Source organism: Ranitomeya imitator, chromosome 2 (assembly GCF_032444005.1).
Source record: "Ranitomeya imitator isolate aRanImi1 chromosome 2, aRanImi1.pri, whole genome shotgun sequence".
Taxonomy (NCBI): Eukaryota; Metazoa; Chordata; class Amphibia; order Anura; family Dendrobatidae; genus Ranitomeya; species Ranitomeya imitator.
In genome coordinates, this window is record NC_091283.1 from 109,278,207 (window position 1) to 109,297,260 (window position 19,054).

General features: G+C 45.4%; 1 long non-coding RNA gene across 1 annotated transcript in view; it reads right to left on the reverse strand.

Moving 5' to 3' along the window:
- Nucleotides 1-6,282: 6,282 nt before the first annotated feature.
- Nucleotides 6,283-19,054, reverse strand: part of LOC138667221 (uncharacterized) — a 95,092-nt gene continuing 82,320 nt past the window's right edge. The window contains exon 3 of the long non-coding RNA XR_011318654.1: nt 6,283-6,618. This is a non-coding gene — a long non-coding RNA (uncharacterized lncRNA). The remainder of the gene's footprint in view (nt 6,619-19,054) is intronic.

Sequence of the window (19,054 nt, forward strand, 5' to 3'; positions counted from 1 at the left end):
GCACATCAGGAGGTTATTCGCTTTCTGGTGTTGCATAATCTGCATGATGTGGTCGTGTTGGGGTTGCCATGGCTACAAGTCCATAATCCAGTATTAGATTGCAAATCCATGTCTGTGTCCAGCTGGGGTTGTCAGGGGGTACATGGTGATGTCCCATTTCTGACTATTTCGTCATCCACCCCTTCTGAGGTTCCTGAGTTCTTGTCTGATTACCGGGATTTATTTGATGAGCCCAAGTCCGATACCCTACCTCCGCATAGGGATTGTGATTGTGCTATCGATTTGATTCCTGGTAGTAAATTCCCAAAAGGTCGACTGTTTAATTTATCTGTGCCTGAGCACGCCGCTATGCAGAGTTATGTGAAGGAGTCTTTGGAGAAGGGGCATATTCGCCCGTCGTCGTCGCCATTAGGAGCAGGGTTCTTTTTGTAGCCAAGAAGGATGGTTCACTGAGACCTTGTATAGATTACCGCCTTCTAAATAAGATCACGGTTAAATTTCAGTACCCATTGCCATTGTTATCTGATTTGTTTGCTCGGATTAAGGGGGCTAGTTGGTTCACCAAGATAGATCTTCGTGGTGCGTATAATCTTGTGCGTATTAAGCGAGGCGATGAGTGTAAAACTGCATTTAATACGCCCGAGGGCCATTTTGAGTATCTAGTAATGCCATTCGGACTTGCCAATGCTCCATCAGTGTTTCAGTCCTTTATGCATGACATCTTCCGAGAGTACCTGGATAAATTCCTGATTGTGTACTTAGATGACATTTTGATCTTCTCGGATGATTGGGAGTCTCATGTGAAGCAGGTCAGAACGGTGTTTCAGGTCCTGCATGCTAATTCTTTGTTTGTGAAGGGATCAAAGTGTCTCTTTGGTGTTCAGAAGGTTTCATTTTTGGGGTTCATCTTTTCCCCTTCTACTATCGAGATGGACCCTGTTAAGGTCGAAGCCATCCATAATTGAACTCAACCGACATCTCTGAAAAGTCTGCAAAAGTTCCTGGGCTTTGCTAATTTTTATCGTCGCTTCATCTGCAATTTTTCTAGTATTGCTAAACCATTGACCGATTTGACCAAGAAAGGTGCTGATTTGGTCAATTGGTCTTCTGCTGCGGTGGAAGCTTTTCAAGAGTTGAAGCGTCGTTTTTCTTCTGCCCCTGTGTTGTGTCAACCAGATGTCTCGCTTCCATTCCAGGTTGAGGTTGATGCTTCTGAGATTGGAGCAGGGGCTGTTTTGTCGCAGAGAAGTTCTGATTGCTCGGTGATGAAACCATGCGCCTTCTTTTCCAGGAAGTTTTCGCCTGCTGAGCGAAATTATGATGTGGGCAATCGAGAGTTGCTGGCCATGAAGTGGGCATTCGAGGAGTGGCGTCATTGGCTTGAAGGAGCTAAGCATCGCGTGGTGGTCTTGACTGATCATAAGAACTTGACTTATCTCGAGTCTGCCAAGCGGTTGAATCCTAGACAAGCTCGTTGGTCGTTGTTTTTTTGCCCGTTTTGACTTTGTGATTTCATACCTTCCGGGCTCTAAAAATGTGAAGGCGGATGCTCTGTCTAGGAGTTTTGTGCCCGACTCTCCGGGTGTATCTGAGCCGGCGGGTATCCTCAAAGAGGGAGTAATTGTGTCTGCCATCTCCCCTGATTTGCGGCGGGTGCTGCAAAAATTTCAGGCTAATAAACCTGATCGTTGCCCAGCGGAGAAACTGTTTGTCCCTGATAGGTGGACGAATAAAGTTATCTCTGAGGTTCATTGTTCGGTGTTGGCTGGTCATCCTGGAAACTTTGGTACCAGAGAGTTAGTGGCTAGATCCTTTTGGTGGCCATCTCTGTCGCGGGATGTGCGTACTTTTGTGCAGTCCTGTGGGATTTGTGCTCGGGCTAAGCCCTGCTGTTCTCGTGCCAGTGGGTTGCTTTTGCCCTTGCCAGTCCCGAAGAGGCCTTGGACACATCTCTATGGATTTTATTTCAGATCTTCCCGTCTCTCAAAAGATGTCAGTCATTTGGGTGGTCTGTGATCGCTTCTCTAAGATGGTCCATTTGGTACCCTTGTCTAAATTGCCTTCCTCCTCTGATTTGGTGCCATTGTTTTTCCAGCATGTGGTTCGTTTACATGGCATTCCAGAGAATATCGTTTCTGACAGAGGTTCCCAGTTTGTTTCGAGGTTTTGGCGAGCCTTTTGTGGTAGGATGGGCATTGACTTGTCTTTTTCCTCGGCTTTCCATCCTCAGACTAATGGCCAGACCGAACGAGCCAATCAGACCTTGGAAACATATCTGAGATGCTTTGTTTCTGCTGATCAGGATGACTGGGTGTCCTTTTTGCCTTTGGCTGAGTTCGCCCTTAATAATCGGGCCAGCTCGGCTACCTTGGTTTCACCGTTTTTCTGCAACTCTGGGTTCCATCCTCGTTTCTCTTCAGGGCAGGTTGAGTCTTCGGACTGTCCTGGTGTGGATACTGTAGTGGACAGGTTGCAGCAGATTTGGACTCATGTAGTGGACAATTTGACTTTGTCCCAGGAGAAGGCTCAACGTTTCGCTAATCGCAGACGCTGTGTGGGTCCCCGACTTCGGGTTGGGGACTTGGTTTGGTTATCTTCTCGTCATATTCCTATGAAGGTTTCCTCTCCTAAGTTTAAACCTCGTTTTATTGGTCCGTATAGGATTTCTGAGGTTCTTAATCCTGTGTCTTTTCGTCTGACCCTTCCAGATTCTTTTTCCATACATAACGTATTCCATAGGTCATTGTTGCGGAGATACGTGGCACCTATGGTTCCATCTGTTGATCCTCCTGCCCTGGTTTTGGTGGAGGGGGAGTTGGAGTATATTGTGGAGAAGATTTTGGATTCTCGTGTTTCAAGGCGGAAACTCCAGTATCTGGTTAAGTGGAAGGGTTATGCTCAGGAAGATAATTCCTGGGTCTTTGCCTCTGATGTCCATGCTCCCGATCTTGTTCGTGCCTTTCATATGGCTCATCCTGGTCATCCTGGGAGCTCTGGTGAGGGTTCGGTGACCCCTCCTCAAGGGGGGGGTACTGTTGTGAATTCTGTGGCAGAGCTCCCTCCTGTGGTCACAAGTGGTACTTCGGCTGGTTCTCTCTGTGAGCTTCCGTTGGTGGAGGAAAGTGGTACTGCGGCTTCTGAGTTTCCTTCCTCAGGTGATGTGGTGAAGTCGTTAGGTGCTGCTCTATTTAACTCCACCTAGTGCTTTGATCCTGGCCTCCAGTCAATGTTCTAGTATTGGACCTGTTTCCTCCTGGATCGTTCCTGTGGCCTGCTGCTCTGCATAGCTAAGTTCCTCTTTGCTATTTGTTTGCTGTTTTTTTCTGTCCAGCTTGTCAATTTGTTTTTTACTGCTTGCTGGAAGCTCTGGGACGCAGAGTGTGTACCTCCGTGCCGTTAGTTCGGTACGGAGGGTCTTTTTGCCCCCTTTGCGTGGTTTTTGTAGGGTTTTGTGTTGACCGCAAAGTTACCTTTCCTATCCTGGCTCTGTTCAGAAAGTTGGGCCTCACTTTGCTAAATCTATTTCATCTCTACGTTTGTCTTTTCATCTTAACTCACAGTCATTACATGTGGGGGCTGCCTTTTCCTTTGGGGTATTTCTCTGAGGCAAGGTAGGCTTATTTTCTATCTTCAGGCTAGCTAGTTTCTCAGGCCGTGCCGAGTTGCATAGGGAGCGTTAGGCGCAAACCACGGCTGCCTTTAGTGTGGTTGGAGAGGATTAGGGATTGCGGTCAACAGAGTTCCCACGTCTCAGAGCTCGTTCTTGTTTTTTGGGTTATTGCCAGGTCACTGTATCTGCGCTGACCTCTATGTCCATTGTGGTACTGAATTACCTTTCATAACAGGTTGGAACCAAAGATCTCAAATTTGGACTCATCAGACCAAAGCACAGATTTCCACTGGTCTAATGTCCATTCCTTGTGTTCTTTAGCCCAAACAAGTCTCTTCTGCTTGTTGCCTGTCCTTAGCAGTGGTTTCCTAGCAGCTATTTTACCATGACGGCCTGCTGCACAAAGTCTCCTCTTAACAGTTGTTGTAGAGATGTGTCTGCTGCTAGAACCCTGTGTGGCATTGACCTGGTCTCTAATCTGAGATGCTGATAACCTGCGATTTCTGAGGCTGGTGACTCGGATAAACTTATCCTCAGAAGCAGAGGTGACTCTTGGTCTTCCTTTCCTGGGGCGGTCCTCATGTGAGCCAGGTTCTTTGTAGCGCTTGATGGTTTTTGCCACTGCACTTGGGGACACTTTCAAAGTTTTCCCAATTTTTCAGACTGACTGACCTTCATTTCTTAAAGTAATGAAGGCCACTCATTTTTCTTTACTTAGCTGCTTTTTTCTTTCCATAATACAAATTCTAACAGTCTATTCAGTAGGACTATCAGCTGTGTATCCACCAGACTTCTGCACAATACAACTGATAGTCCCAACCCCATTTATAAGGCAAGAAATCCCACTTATTAAACCTGACAGGGTACACGTGTGAAGTGAAAACCATTTCCGGTGACTACCTCTTAAAGCTCATCAAGAGAATGCCAAGAGTGTGTAAAGCAGTCATCAAAGCAAAAGGTGGCTACTTTGAAGAACCTAGAATATAAGACATAATTTCAGTTGTTTCACACTTTTTTGTTAACTCTAACCCCAACCCTAGCCCCAACCCTAACCCTAGTCCCAACCCTAGCCCTAAACCTAGCCCTAACCCTAGCCCTAGCCCTAACCCTAGCCCTAATGGGAAAATGGAAATAAATACATTTTTTTTATTTTTTTATGTTTCCCTAACTAAGGAGGTGATGAAGGGGGGTTTGATTTACTTTTATAGCGGGTTTTCTAGTGGATTTTTATGATTGGCAGCCGTCACACACTAAAAGACGCTTTTTATTGCAAAAAATATTTTTTGCATTACCACATTTTGAGAGCTATAATTTTTCCTTATTTTGGTCCACAGAGTCATGTGAGGTCTTGTTTTTTGCGGGACGAGTTGACGTTTTTATTGGTAACATTTTCGGGCACGTGACACTTTTTGATCACTTTTTATTCTGGTTTTTGTGAGGCAGAATGACCAAAAACCAGCTATTCATGAATTTCTTTTTTTTTTGGGGGGGTGTTTAAACCGTTCTACGTTTGGTAAAATGGATAAAGCAGTTTTATTCTTCGGGTTAGTATGATTACAGCGATACCTCATTTACATCTTTTTTTTATGTTTTGGCGCTTTTTATACGATAAAAACTATTTTATAGAAAAAAAATTATTTTTGCATCGCTTTATTCTGAGGACTGTAACTTTTTTATTTTTTATGCTGATGATGCTGTATGGTGGCTCGTTTTTTGCAGGACAAGATGACGTTTTAAGTGGTACCATGGTTATTTATATCCGTCTTTTTGATCGCGTGTTATTCCAACTTTTTGTTCGACAGTATGATAATAAAGCGTTGTTTTTTTTTTACGGTGTTCACTGAAGGGATTAACTAGTGGGACAGTTTTATAGGTCGGGTCGTTACGGACGCGGCAATACTAAATATGTGTACTTTTATTGTTTTTTTTTAAATTTAGATAAAGAAATGTATTTATGGGAACAATATATATATATTTTTTTTTCTTTATTTAGGAATTATTTTTTTTTACACATGTAAAAAATTTTTTTTTACCTTTTTACTTTGTCCCAGGGGGGACATCACTGTATAGTGACAGATCGCTGATCTGACACTTTGCAGAGCACTGTGTCAGATCAGCGACCTGGCATGCCCTGCTCCTTGCTTACCAGCGCCTGCTCTGGACCCGGAAGTAGTCCCTGCAGGACCCGGAAGTAGCCCCATGACCATTTTTGATATGGGGCCTGCAGGGAGGAGACACTCGGTACAAGGTGAGCACATCGCCTTGTACCGATCGTCTCAGGGAAGCCCGCAGGGATCCCCCTCCCTGCGCGATGTTTCCCTATGCCCCCGGAACACTGCAATCATGTTTGATCGCAGTGTGCCGGGGGTTAATGTGCCGGGAGCGGTCCGTGACCGCTCCTGGCACATAGTGCCGGATGTCAGCTGCGATAGTCAGCTGACACTCGGCTGCGATCGGCCGCCCTCCCCCCGTGAGCGCGGCCGATCGCATATGACGTACTATTACCGTCACTGGGAATTAAGTCCCAGGTCACCTTGACGGGATAGTACGTCATATGGGATAAAGGGGTTAAGCAATAATGTCCAGATTTCTACTTGAAGAGGTTCCATACTGTATGCATTTTTTGTGATAGACACAACTTTATTCAAAATTCATTGTAAAATTGGAGCCATACCAGGTCCCGATGAATCATGTTCAAATAGTGCCAACATTTTAGTGATAGCCGAGGAACTTCAACTGTTAGATAAAAACCTTTCATCCACGTAAGCTGACAATGTTATGGTTGTTTCACGGGCAACTTGACAAATTAATCAAAACATGTGTCGACTCCTAGGATATGATGAAGTGGACTTTTGTGCAAATTACTTCTTGTATCAAAGTTTTCATGTTCTGATTTTCTTTGTGGTGTATTTGTAGAGATGAGGCAGCCTTCCGAGATCTAAACCGACTCCTGAAGACAGCTGTGAGAAAAATATCCCAGGTCCGGCATATTACATCTCTCATGACACCTGAAACAGAAAGTGGATAAATGAATCTACAGATGGTGACCTTAATCTTATGGATTAAATCAAGTCTGCATCAGTTTAGAAGGACACCTTTTCGGAGGTCATTCTTAACAGGATTTACATATTGCACCAGATAAACCATCTACATATGGATTATTGCTATGCAAAAGACAAAATCCATGAATTTTCCTAATCATCAGTCTCTGATCTATGCAAAGTTTTTATAGCAGCGATTGTTTTGGCGAATACAGGATGTTTTGTTGTGTTAAATTTGCCCATGCATCTTGCACAGGCTTGTTTTGCTGTGAAATACACGTCAGTCTACCATAAGCTCAATATATAAAAGATCTCTAGTATGTACATGGTTTTCATATTTCATGTGATTATTTTTATGTATATTTATGTTTGTCTTTACTACATCCTAGAATCATTACAAATAAAGAGAAAGTATAATTTCTAAGTAATAAAAGATAACATGTTATGATTTTTGGTAATTCATGTTACTCTTCTGGTTGTGGAGCCAAGAATATCAAAATTATACATTCAGTACTTTAAGGCCAAGTTCACATTTGCATATGTGTCCACAGCATATCGTCTGCATGCGCAAACACATGCAAAAATGCATGCAAACGCATGTGTATGCAGCGTTTTTTATCCGCATGCTCTTACGCATGACATAACAAAGCTGCGATTGCATGCGTTTGTATACGTTTTTCATGCGTTTGCGTTGTTCATGCGTACGATATTTCCCAGTGGGCGTGGATTATGGGTTTTCTATATATAGAGACACTGCACAGCAGAAATTCGCTCCTTTGGATGCTGCTGCTGTAAGATGGAGAGTGTGGAGAGCTTCAATATGAATCTGGATTTATCTTTGAAACTGGCTTTTGCTTTTGCTGTGGCTTGTGAGGAAGAAAGGAGAAGAGAAAGACGGAGAAGACGTCGTCGTTGCTTTTGGCAACACCCCATTGTTGAACTCAGACAGAGCTGTGGAGCCTACCACTCATTGTACACAGAGCTTCGTGAAAACCCAGCAAAGTTTTTGGACTCCACCAGGATGTCGCAACACAGCTTCGATGATTTGCTGCAATGTGTCCGAGGATACATCAGCAGGCAGGACACCCAACTACATACCGCGATTCCTGCTGAGGAACGTCTGTTGATGACCATAAGGTACGTAATTTTGAACAACCAACACCTGTCGTTACTATTATTGTTAGAAAGGCCGTGTACTGATTTATTTGTTCCTTTGTCTGTTCCGCAGATTCCTGGCTACCAGCAGTATCTTTGTCACCCGCAGCTTTCTCTCTGAAACAGTCTGACTTATGACGTCAACCAGCTGTGTTGCTGTATTAGACAGGAAGCACTGGGCAAGAAGCAGGACGGATCCCTTCAGCTCTGCTCTGCTGCCATTTTCTCCCATAGGCAGTGGAGCTGCAGGCATTACTCCCTGCCCACCACCCATGAGGGCAATCTGGCCAGGGCCCCCCCCCCCGCAGCCTAGGGGCCGGATAAACAGGTCAGATTGCCCTTAGTATTAGCCATCTACAGGGGCCCCCCTACATCTTAGGTGCAGCCACACTGATTTTACATGTGGTATGTTAGCAGCAGCCTGGGGGCATGGGGAAGAGTGAATATTCATTTCTCTTTAGCAGCGGGGACAGGTTTCTGCCTCCTGTCTCCCGCTGCTACTCTGCTGGCACCAGCGGGTACCCCTGACTCAGGGGCCTCATAGCAGCTGCATGGTTTGCCGCTATTAGTGAAATGCCACTGGCTGGGGGCCCCTGGAGCAGCGGGGTCCCTAGGCAGCTGCCGGCCCTGTAAGCCAGCAGGTGTCAGTGCCTGGGCCCATCATCTTCTGTAGGCCACTCCGCCCCTGTGTTTAACCATGTGATGGGCTGCATGGGGGTGTAGGATGTCAGCTGGTTCCCAGTCCTTCCTGCACGTTACTTGATGTGGCCCCCTGTTATGATCTGGTGGCCTAGGAGCAGCATGAGACGTACTCTGGAGAAGGTGGTACCTGTACTGACCGCAGACCCTGAACTTAGCACCGCAACTAGAAGTAGCCATGGGATGTACCTAACACTCCCTAGACACCTCGACACAGCCTAAGGACTAACTTCCCCTAAAGATAGAAACGGGAAAACTATCTTGCCTCAGAGAAAATCCCCAAAGGATAGACAGCCCCCACAAATATTGACTGTGAGAGGAGAGGGAAATTACATACGCAGACTGAAATCAGGATTTAGCAAAGGAGGCCATTCTAGCTAAAAAGAAAGAATAGGACAGAGTACTATGCGGTCAGTATTAAAACACTAGAAAATATCCACCACAGAAAATACAAAATCTCCACATCTGACTAAAGACATGGAGGGTATATCTGCATCTCCAGAGATCCTGCTTGGCTGAAAAATTCCTTACACAGACAAAGCTGGAAAAGACAAAACATGGAAATACACTGAACCATAAGGCCCACAGCATGTGGACTGCAAAAACAAAGCCAGAACTTATCTTTGTTGAAATGAACAGCAAAACAGGAGAGACCAGGTAGGGATGTGAATCCTCCAAAAACAATGGACAACTGGCACTGACTAAAGAATCAAGCAAGACTATATAGCCCAGTCCAAATTGCAATAAGTGGACACACCTGATAGATGCTGCGATCCAAAGACAGCAGCACTACCACTCATAACCACCGGAGGGAGCCCAAGAGCAGAATTCACAAAAGTACCCCCCCTTGAGGAGGGGTCACCGAACCCTCACCAGAGCCCCCAGGCCGATCAGGACGAGTCAAATGAAAGGCACGAACCAAATCATCAGCATGAACATCGGAGGCAACAACCCAAGAATTATCCTCCTGGCCATAACCCTTCCATTTGACAAGATACTGAAGCTTCCGCCTCGAAAAACGAGAATCCAAAATCTTCTCAACCACATACTCCAACTTCCCATACAATCAACACCAGGGCTGGAGGATCAACAGAGGGAACAACGGGCACCACATACTTCCGCAACAAAGATCTATGGAAAACATCATGGATGGAAAAAGAGGCTGGAAGGGCCAAACGAAAAGACACAGGATTGATAATCTCAGAAATCCTATAAGGACCAATAAACCGAGGCTTGAACTTAGGGGAAGAAACCTTCATAGGAACATGACGGGAAGACAACCAGACCAAATCCCCAACCCGAAGCCGGGAACCAACACACCGACGACGGTTAGCAAAACGCTGAGCCTCCTCTTGAGACAACACCAAATTGTCCACCACATGAGCCCAAATTTGCTGCAGCCTGTCAACCACAGAATCCAAACCAGGACAATCAGAAGGCTCAACCTGCCCTGAAGAAAAACGAGGATGAAAACCGAAATTACAAAAAAAGGCGAAACCAAGGTAGCAGAACTAGCCCGATTATTAAGGGCAAACTCGGCCAATGGCAAGAAGGCCACCCAATCATCCTGATCAGCAGACACAAAGCATCTCAAATAAGTTTCCAAAGTCTGATTAGTTCGCTTGGTTTGGTCATTTGTCTGAGGATGAAATGCAGAAGAAAAAGACAAATCAATGCCCAGCCTAGCACAAAAGGCCCGCCAAAACCTAGAAACAAACTGGGAACCTCTACCGGACACAATATTCTCCGGAATGCCATGCAAACGAACCACATGCTGAAAAAACAACGGAACCAAATCAGAAGAGGAAGGCAATTTAGGCAAAGGTACCAATTGAACCATCTTAGAAAACCGGTCACAAATCACCCAGATAACAGACATCCTCTGAGAAACCGGAAGATCTGAAATAAAATCCATAGAAATATGCGTCCAAGGTCTCTCAGGGACCGGCAAAGGCAGAAGCAACCCACTAGCGCGGGAACAGCAAGGCTTGGCCCACGCACAAGTCCCACAGGACTGCATAAAAGAACGCACATCCCGCGACATAGAAGGCCACCAAAAGGACCTACCAACCAAATCTCTGGTACCAAAAATCCCAGGATGGCCAGCCAACACAGGACAATGAACCTCAGAAATAACTTTACTAGTCCATCTATCAGGAACAAACAGTTTCCCCACTGGACAGCGGTCAGGTTTATTAGCCTGAAATTCCTGAAGAACCCGTCGTAAATCAGGGGAGATGGCAGAAAGAATCACCCCTTCCTTCAGAATGCCGACTGGCTCAAGGACCCCAGGAGAATCAGGCAAAACACTCCTAGAGAGGGCATCAGCCTTAACATTCTTAGAACCGGGAAGATACGAGACCACAAAATCAAAACGGGAGAAAAACAGGGACCATCGAGCCTGTCTAGGATTCAGCCGTTTGGCAGACTCGAGGTAAATCAGATTCTTATGATCGGTCAGATCCACAATACGTTGCTTGGCCCCCTCAAGCCAATGTCGCCACTCCTCAAATGCCCACTTCATAGCCAACAACTCCTGATTGCCGACATCATAATTGCGTTCCGCAGGCGAAAACTTCCGAGAAAAGAAGGCACACGGTTTCATCAAGGAACCATCAGAATTCCTCTGAGACAAAACGGCCCCTGCCCCAATCTCAGACGCATCAACCTCAACCTGAAATGGAAGAGAAACATCCGGCTGACGCAACACAGGGGCAGAAGAAAATCGGCGTTTAAGCTCCTGAAAGGCAGAAACAGCTGCAGAGTTCCAATTCGTCACATCAGCGCCTTTCTTTGTCAAATCGGTCAGGGGTTTAACCAATCTGGAGAAGTTGGCAATGAAACGACGATAAAAATTAGCAAAGCCCAAGAATTTCTGAAGGCTCTTCACAGATGTGGGCTGAATCCAATCATGAATGGCCTGAACCTTAACCGGATCCATTTCTATAGATGAAGGAGAAAAAATGAAGCCCAAAAAAGAAACCTTCTGCACTCCAAAGAGGCACTTAGACCCCTTCACAAATAAAGCATTATCACGGAGGATCTGAAATACCATCCTGACCTGTTTCACATGAGACTCCCAATCATCGGAAAAAATCTAAATATCATCCAAATATACAATCATGAATTTATCAAGATAACTCCGAAAGATATCATACATGAAGGACTGGAACACAGATGGGGTATTAGAGAGTCCGAATGGCATCACAAGGTATTCAAAATGGCCTTTGGGCGTATTAAATGCAGTCTTCCATTCATCACCCTGCTTAATACGAACAAGATTATATGCCCCTCAAAGGTCAATCCTAGTAAACCAACTAGCCCCCTTAATCCTAGCAAACAAATCAGAAAGCAAAGGCAAAGGATATTGAAATTTGACCGTGATCTTATTCAAGAGGCGATAATCAATACAGGGTCTCAAGGAGCCATCCTTCTTGGCAACAAAAAAAAAACCTGCTCCCAATGGTGAAGAAGATGGCCGAATATGCCCCTTCTCCAAAGACTCCTTAATATAGCTCCGCATGGCGGCATGTTCTGGCACAGACAGGTTGAAAAGTCGGCCCTTAGGTAACTTGCAACCTAGAATCAAGTCAATAGCACAATCACAGTCCCTATGCGGTGGAAGGGAACTGGATTTGGGCTCATCGAATACATCCTGGAAATCTGACAAAAACTCAGGAATTTCAGAAGAGGGGGAAGAGGAAATTGACATCAAAGGAACGTGACCATGAACCCCCTGACAACCCCAACTAGTCACAGACATAGATTTCCAATCTAACACCGGATTATGTAGCTGTAACCATGGAAAACCCAGCACAATATCATCATGCAAATTATGCAACACCAGAAAACAACAATCTTCCTGATGGGCTGGCGCCATGCACATGGTCAGCTGTGTCCAAAACTGAGGTTTATTTATAGCCAACGGTGTAACATCAATGCCCCTTAAAGGAATAGGGTTCTGCAAAGGCTGCAAGGGGAAACCACAATGTCTGGCAAATTCTAAGTCCATTAAGTTCAGAGCGGCACCTGAATCCACAAATGCCATGACAGAAAATGACGATAATGAGCAGATCAAGGTCACAGATAACAGAAATTTAGGTTGTACAGTACTGATGGTAACAGAACTAGCGATTCTCTTTGTACACTTAGGGCAATCAGAAATAACATGAGCAGAATCGCCGCAGTAAAAACACAACCTATTCTGATGCCTGAATCTTTGTCGTTCAGCTCTAGACAAAATCCTATCACACTGCATAGGCTCAGAGCTCCGCTCGGAGGACAACGCCACAGTGTGCACAACTCTGCGCTCGCGCAAGCGCCGATCAATCTGAATGGCCAGAGACATAGAATCACTCAGACCAGCAGGCGTGGGGAACCCCACCATGACATCTTTAACGGACTCAGAAAGACCCTTTCTGAAAATTGCCGCCAAGGCATCCTCACTCCATTTAGTCAACACAGACCATTTTCTAAATTTCTGGCAATACGATTCTGCCGCTTCTTGACCCTGACACAGGGCCAACAATGTCTCCTCAGCTTGATCCACCGAATTAGGTTCATCATACAGTAATCCTAGCGCCTGAAAAAAGGTGTCTACATTAAGCAAAGCAGGATTCCCAGATTCCAGGGAAAATGCCCAATCCTGAGGATCACCACGCAGCAGGGAAATAACAATTTTAACCTGCTGAATGGGATCACCAGAAGAACGGGGTTTAAGAGCAAAAAACAGTTTACAATTATTTTTAAAGCTAAAAAATTTGGACCTGTCCCCAAAAAACAAATCAGGAGTTGGAATTCTAGGCTCTAAAACCGGAGTCTGAACGATATAATCGGAAATACCCTGTACTCTAGCGGCAAGTTGGTCCACATGAGAAACCAATCCCTGAACCTCCATGCCAGCGCAGAACTCCTGAGCCACCCAGAGGAAAAGAGGGAAGGAAAGACAAAACAACTACAGAAAAAAAATGGCTCAGCATTTTTCTTCCCTTCTTCTGAGATGCGTTTAACTCATTGTTGGCCAGTTGTACTGTTATGATCTGGTGGCCTAGGAGCAGCATGAGACGTACTCTGGAGAAGGTGGTACCTGTACTGACCGCAGACCCTGAACTTAGCACCGCAACTAGAAGTAGCCGTGGGATGTACCTAACACTCCCTAGACACCTCGACACAGCCTAAGGACTAACTTCCCCTAAAGATAGAAAAGGGAAAACTATCTTGCCTCAGAGAAAATCCCCAAAACATAGACAGCCCCCCACAAATATTGACTGCGAGAGGAGAGGGAAATGACATACGCAGACTGAAATCAGGATTTAGCAAAGGAGGCCATTCTAGCTAAAAAGAAAGAATAGGACAGAGTACTATGCGGTCAGTATTAAAACACTAGAAAATATCCACTACAGAAAATACAAAATCTCCACATCTGACTAAAGAGATGGAGGGTATATCTGCATCTCCAGAGATCCTGCTTGGCTGAAAAATTCCTTACACAGACAAAGCTGGAAAAGACAAAACATGGAAATACACTGAACCATAAGGCCCACAGCATGTGGACTGCAAAAACAAAGCCAGAACTTATCTTTGTTGAAATGAACAGCAAAACAGGAGAGACCAGGTAGGGATGTGAATCCTCCAAAAACAATGGACAACTGGCACTGACTAAAGAATCAAGCAAGACTATATAGCCCAGTCCAAATTGCAATAAGTGGACACACCTGATAGATGCTGCGATCCAAAGACAGCAGCACTACCACTCATAACCACCGGAGGGAGCCCAAGAGCAGAATTCACAACAGCCCCCCTTTTAGAAGTGAAAAGCAAGTATGACAAAGAGGGCACATGGTCTTACGCATGCCTTTGCCCCTTTGATCGGTCACTCCTTTTTTTGCTTCTGGAATGGTCTTTATCCCTCTCCCCTTAGTGTTTGCATCTAAGAGTCTCCAAACCTATGAAGGATCATAACTTCGCAATGGAAGGTCATAGGGCGGCAGTTTTGGTATTTTATATGATCGTTCCTTATACATAGTGTATATGCAGATACAAGCAAATAAGCAAATTAGTGCACTAATGAGAACATGTCCTGGGAGTATTAGTTCCTTTTGGTAAAGAATGGTTTTTCATTTACCTAGGTGGGGCTTTAGAGCTCCTCAAATACTCCGCCCTATTTGATCCTTTGGAAGTTGCATGTATAAAAAGAGAGTGTCTGATTTTTTCATATTATTTTTTTTTAATGACCTGAAGAAGACTCCAGGGTGTAGGAGTCGAAACGTGTTGTCCTGTAATTTTTTATTACCTCAATAAAGCAGATAGTTATATATAACATCTATGAGAATCTCCATACCGGAGCGCTCGCTACATACTGGGATTTTCCTTGCTATCTATTGCTTTACCACGGATAAAATCTACACAGAACCAAAGGATACCTAAACATGGGTCACAAGGGCCCGAAAAAACGACCTTAAAGTCCATGTGATACAAAATATATTTTTCGGGCCCTTGTGACCCATGTTTAGGTATATTTTGCTAGCGACTAGTCCGTTTATTTAGTCCTTTCTTTTTGGTCAGCAATAGATAATCTTGATTATGCTGTATTTTGTTGTGCTTCTGTTTAATTACAGAATCAAAGGAGTATATGTCCAAACCAATTTTAGCAAAATCGATATTTTATTAATAAATACATTATAATAGTAATAACCAGTATAAAAACATACATGAAAAACACAGACATCAACTCATGTGGGGGGAAGCAGGGCCAGCGTCAGCACCCTGTGTACCCGGGCAAGTGCCAGGGCCCTGGCGAGATGGGGGGCCCCATTTACGGTGCGTAGCTGTAGCAGGAATACTCACCTCCGGGAGTCGGGACCGTCACCATGGATACGCAGAGTGAGTCACTTCCGGGCCGGGCCTGGGACTGAGTTTCTTGCAGCTGCAATACTCACCAGTCACCGCCGGTGCCACCATCACCATGGATACGAGTCACTTTCGGGCCGGCGGTCGCTCTGTCCTGTCACTTCCGGTCACGTGAGAGCTCGTCATCCTAAGAGCTCAGAGAAGAGATCCGGCTGCAGGTGCAGGCAGCCCCAAGCAGAAAGAGGAGCAGGAGGCAGGAGCAGCAGTCAGGTGCACGGACGGTGCACCCAGTCCCAGGCTGTGTCCACAACGGAACGGAAGCAGCGGCGAAGTAAAGCAGTGAGTGAAGAGTGAGTCTTCCTCCAAGTTCCTGGTCCCAACGCATTGTGGGGGCGGGGGGGGGGGAGGGGGGTCGGATGCAGCCTGCTGTGAGCCTGGTTGTAGTCCTAGCCTAGACTGTTTGTATATACTAAATGGGTGGCTGAGTTTTATAAACTCCGTATGTGGGCTGTGTTATATACTACGTCACGGCCCGGGCCTGTGCTATATACTACGTTGGTGGCTGTGTGTTATATACTACATGGGCTGTGCTATATACTGAGTGGGCTGTGTTATATACTGCGTGGGCTGTGTTATATACTGCGTGGGCTTTGCTATATACTATATGGGCTGTTATATGCTACGTGGGCTGTGCTGTATACTACATGTCAGTGCTATATACTACATGGCTGTTCTATATACTACATGGCTGTGTTATATAGTACATGGGCCGTGTTATATACTACGTGGGCTGTTATATGCTACGTGGGCTGTGTTATTTACTACATGGCTGTTCTATATACTACGTGGGCCGTGTTATATACTACGTAGGCTGTTATATGCTACGTGGGCTGTGCTATATACTACATGGCTGTTCTATATACTACGTGGGCTGTGTTATATAATATGTGGCTGTGCTATATACTATATGGGCTGTTATATGCTACGTGGGCTGTGCTATATACTACGTGGCTGTGTTATATGCTACGTGGGCTGTTATATACTACATGGCTGTGTTATATGCTATGTGGCTGTGCTATATACTACGTGGGCTGTGTTATATACTACATGGCTGTGTTTATACGCGATCATGAATCGTGGTATGTGTTAAAGGGGGGGCCCACTGAGACTCTTTCGCCCGGGGCCCTCAAAAATCTGGAGCTGGCCCTGGGGGGAAGCACCACAACTGCAATACCAGAATGAGCCAGTGAGCAGACCTTCAAGGGCATAGTCCGTATCAACTGTTATCATACAGAATACAAAGCCTATTTAATAGGGCAGGATATAAATGGATATACCAAGACCTCAGTGTAAGGCCGGAGTCACACTACAGTGAGATACGGCCGAGTCTCGCAGGTTAAAAACAAGCTCTGGCACCGGCACTCCGGAGCAGAGTGTGCGGCTCCATGTATTGCTATGCGGCCGCACGCTCCGCTCTGGAGTGTCGGTACCAGAGCTTGGTTTTAACCTGCGAGACTCGGCCGTATCTCGCTGTGTGTGATCCCGGCCTATGTAATGGGCAAAAAATACTCCATAACATCAATCCAATCCCGCAAAGTATGAAATATAAAGGACCCCTTTAAAGGTCGCTCAGCTCACCCATGATAATATTTGTCAGTGTGTGCTCCACAGCAGCAGTTGGGCTGCTGTGGAGCACACACTGACAGATATTGACAGATATTATCATGGGTAAGCTGAGCGACCTTTAAAGGGGTCATTTACAGTATATTTCATACTTTGTGGGATTGGATTGAGGTTATGGAGTATTTTATGCCCATTACTTACACTGAGGTCTTGATATATCCATTTATATCCTTCCCTATTAAATAGGCTTTGTATTCTTTATGGTAACAGTTGATACGGACTATGCCCTTGCTGGTCTGCTCACTGGCTCATTCTGTTATTGCAGCTGTGGTGCTTCCCCCCACATGAGTTGATGTCTGTGCTTTTCATGTCTGTTTTTATACTGGTTATTACTATTATGATGACTATGTATTTATTAATAAAATATTGATTTTGCTAATATTGGTTTGGACATATACTCCTTTGGTTCTGTGTAGGATTTATGGTTTTCTGGAGTGTCCAGAGATATTTATATGGGTCTATTAATGAGGCAATTTGCCCTTTGGAGATATTTCTATATGTACCAGTGGATTGTTTTTCTATTTGCTTTACCACGGATGTCTGAGGGCCTTTTCCGTGTGCCCAGTCGGCCGAGCTGCAGACCGTTCCCCTTGGATTCCTGTTGGGTCCCCTTTCAATGCTTCTTTTTCCCTTTGACTAGGTGAGTGCAATGATACAAATGTGCAATTTACACTTAGTTTATACTGCACTTAGATCATGCACGGCGTTGTTCCCTTTTTTCCCCTATCCTCAGGGTTGTTTGGATTCTTGACGATTGTGAGCCCTCGCGGGCAGGGTCCTCTCTCCTCCTGTACCAGTTGTGACTTGTATTGTTCAAGATTCTTGTACCTGTTTTTATTATGCATACCCCTCCTCACATGTAAAGCGCCATGGAATAAATGGCGCTATAATAATCTTATATATAATTGTCTAAGGGTCACTTCCGTCTGTCTGTCTGTCTGTCCTTTTGTCACGGTTATTCATTCGCTGATTGGTCTCTCTAGCTGCCTGTCATGGCTGCCGCGACCAATCAGCGACGGGCACAGTCCGGAAGAAAATGGCCACTCCTTACTCCCCGCAGTCAGTGCCTGTCGCCCGCATACTCCCCTTTGGTCACCACTAACACAGGGTTAATGCCAGTGGTAACGGACCGCGTTATGCCGCGGGTAACGCACTCCGTTACCACTGCTATTAACCCTGTGTGTTCCCATCTTTTTACTATTGACGCTGCCTATGCGGCATCAATATTAAAAAATGTAATGTTAAAAATAATAATAAAAAAACCCTCCTATACTCACCCTCCGTAGTCGCTCGCGCCGGCCGCCATCTTCCATTGCAGGTTCCGGTGGCAAAGATGGTATGGGAGAAGGACCTGCCATGACGTCACTGTCATGTGACCGCGACGTCATCACAGGCCCTGCGCGCCTGCACGAGAAGGACCTGCCATGATGTCACAGTCATCTGACCGCGATGTCATCACAGGCCCTGCGAGCCTGCGCTAGAAAGACCTGCCATGACGTCACGGTCATGTGACCGTGACGTCATCACAGGTCCTGCGCTCATACCAACCCTGGGACCGGAAGCTGCCGTGGACTACAAGGGGCCCTCAGAAAGGTGAGTATATGTTTATTTTTAATTTTTTACCCTGTGACAAACCTGGCTGGGCAATATACTACGTAGCTGGGCAATATACTACGTGACTGGCCAATATTCTACGTGGCTTTGTGCTGTATACTACTTCGCTGTGCAATATACTACGTGGCTCTGTGCTGTATACTACGTCGCTGTGCAATATACTACGTGGCTCTGTGTTGTATACTACGTCACTGGGCAATATACTATGTCACTGGGCAATATACTACGTAACTGGGCAATATCCTACGTGGCTCTGTGCTGTATACTATGTCACTGGGCAATATACTACGTAACTGGGCAATATCCTACGTGGCTCTGTGCTGTATACTATGTCACTGGGCAATATACTACGTCACTGGGCAATATACTACGTGGCTGCACAATACACTACGTCACTAGGCAA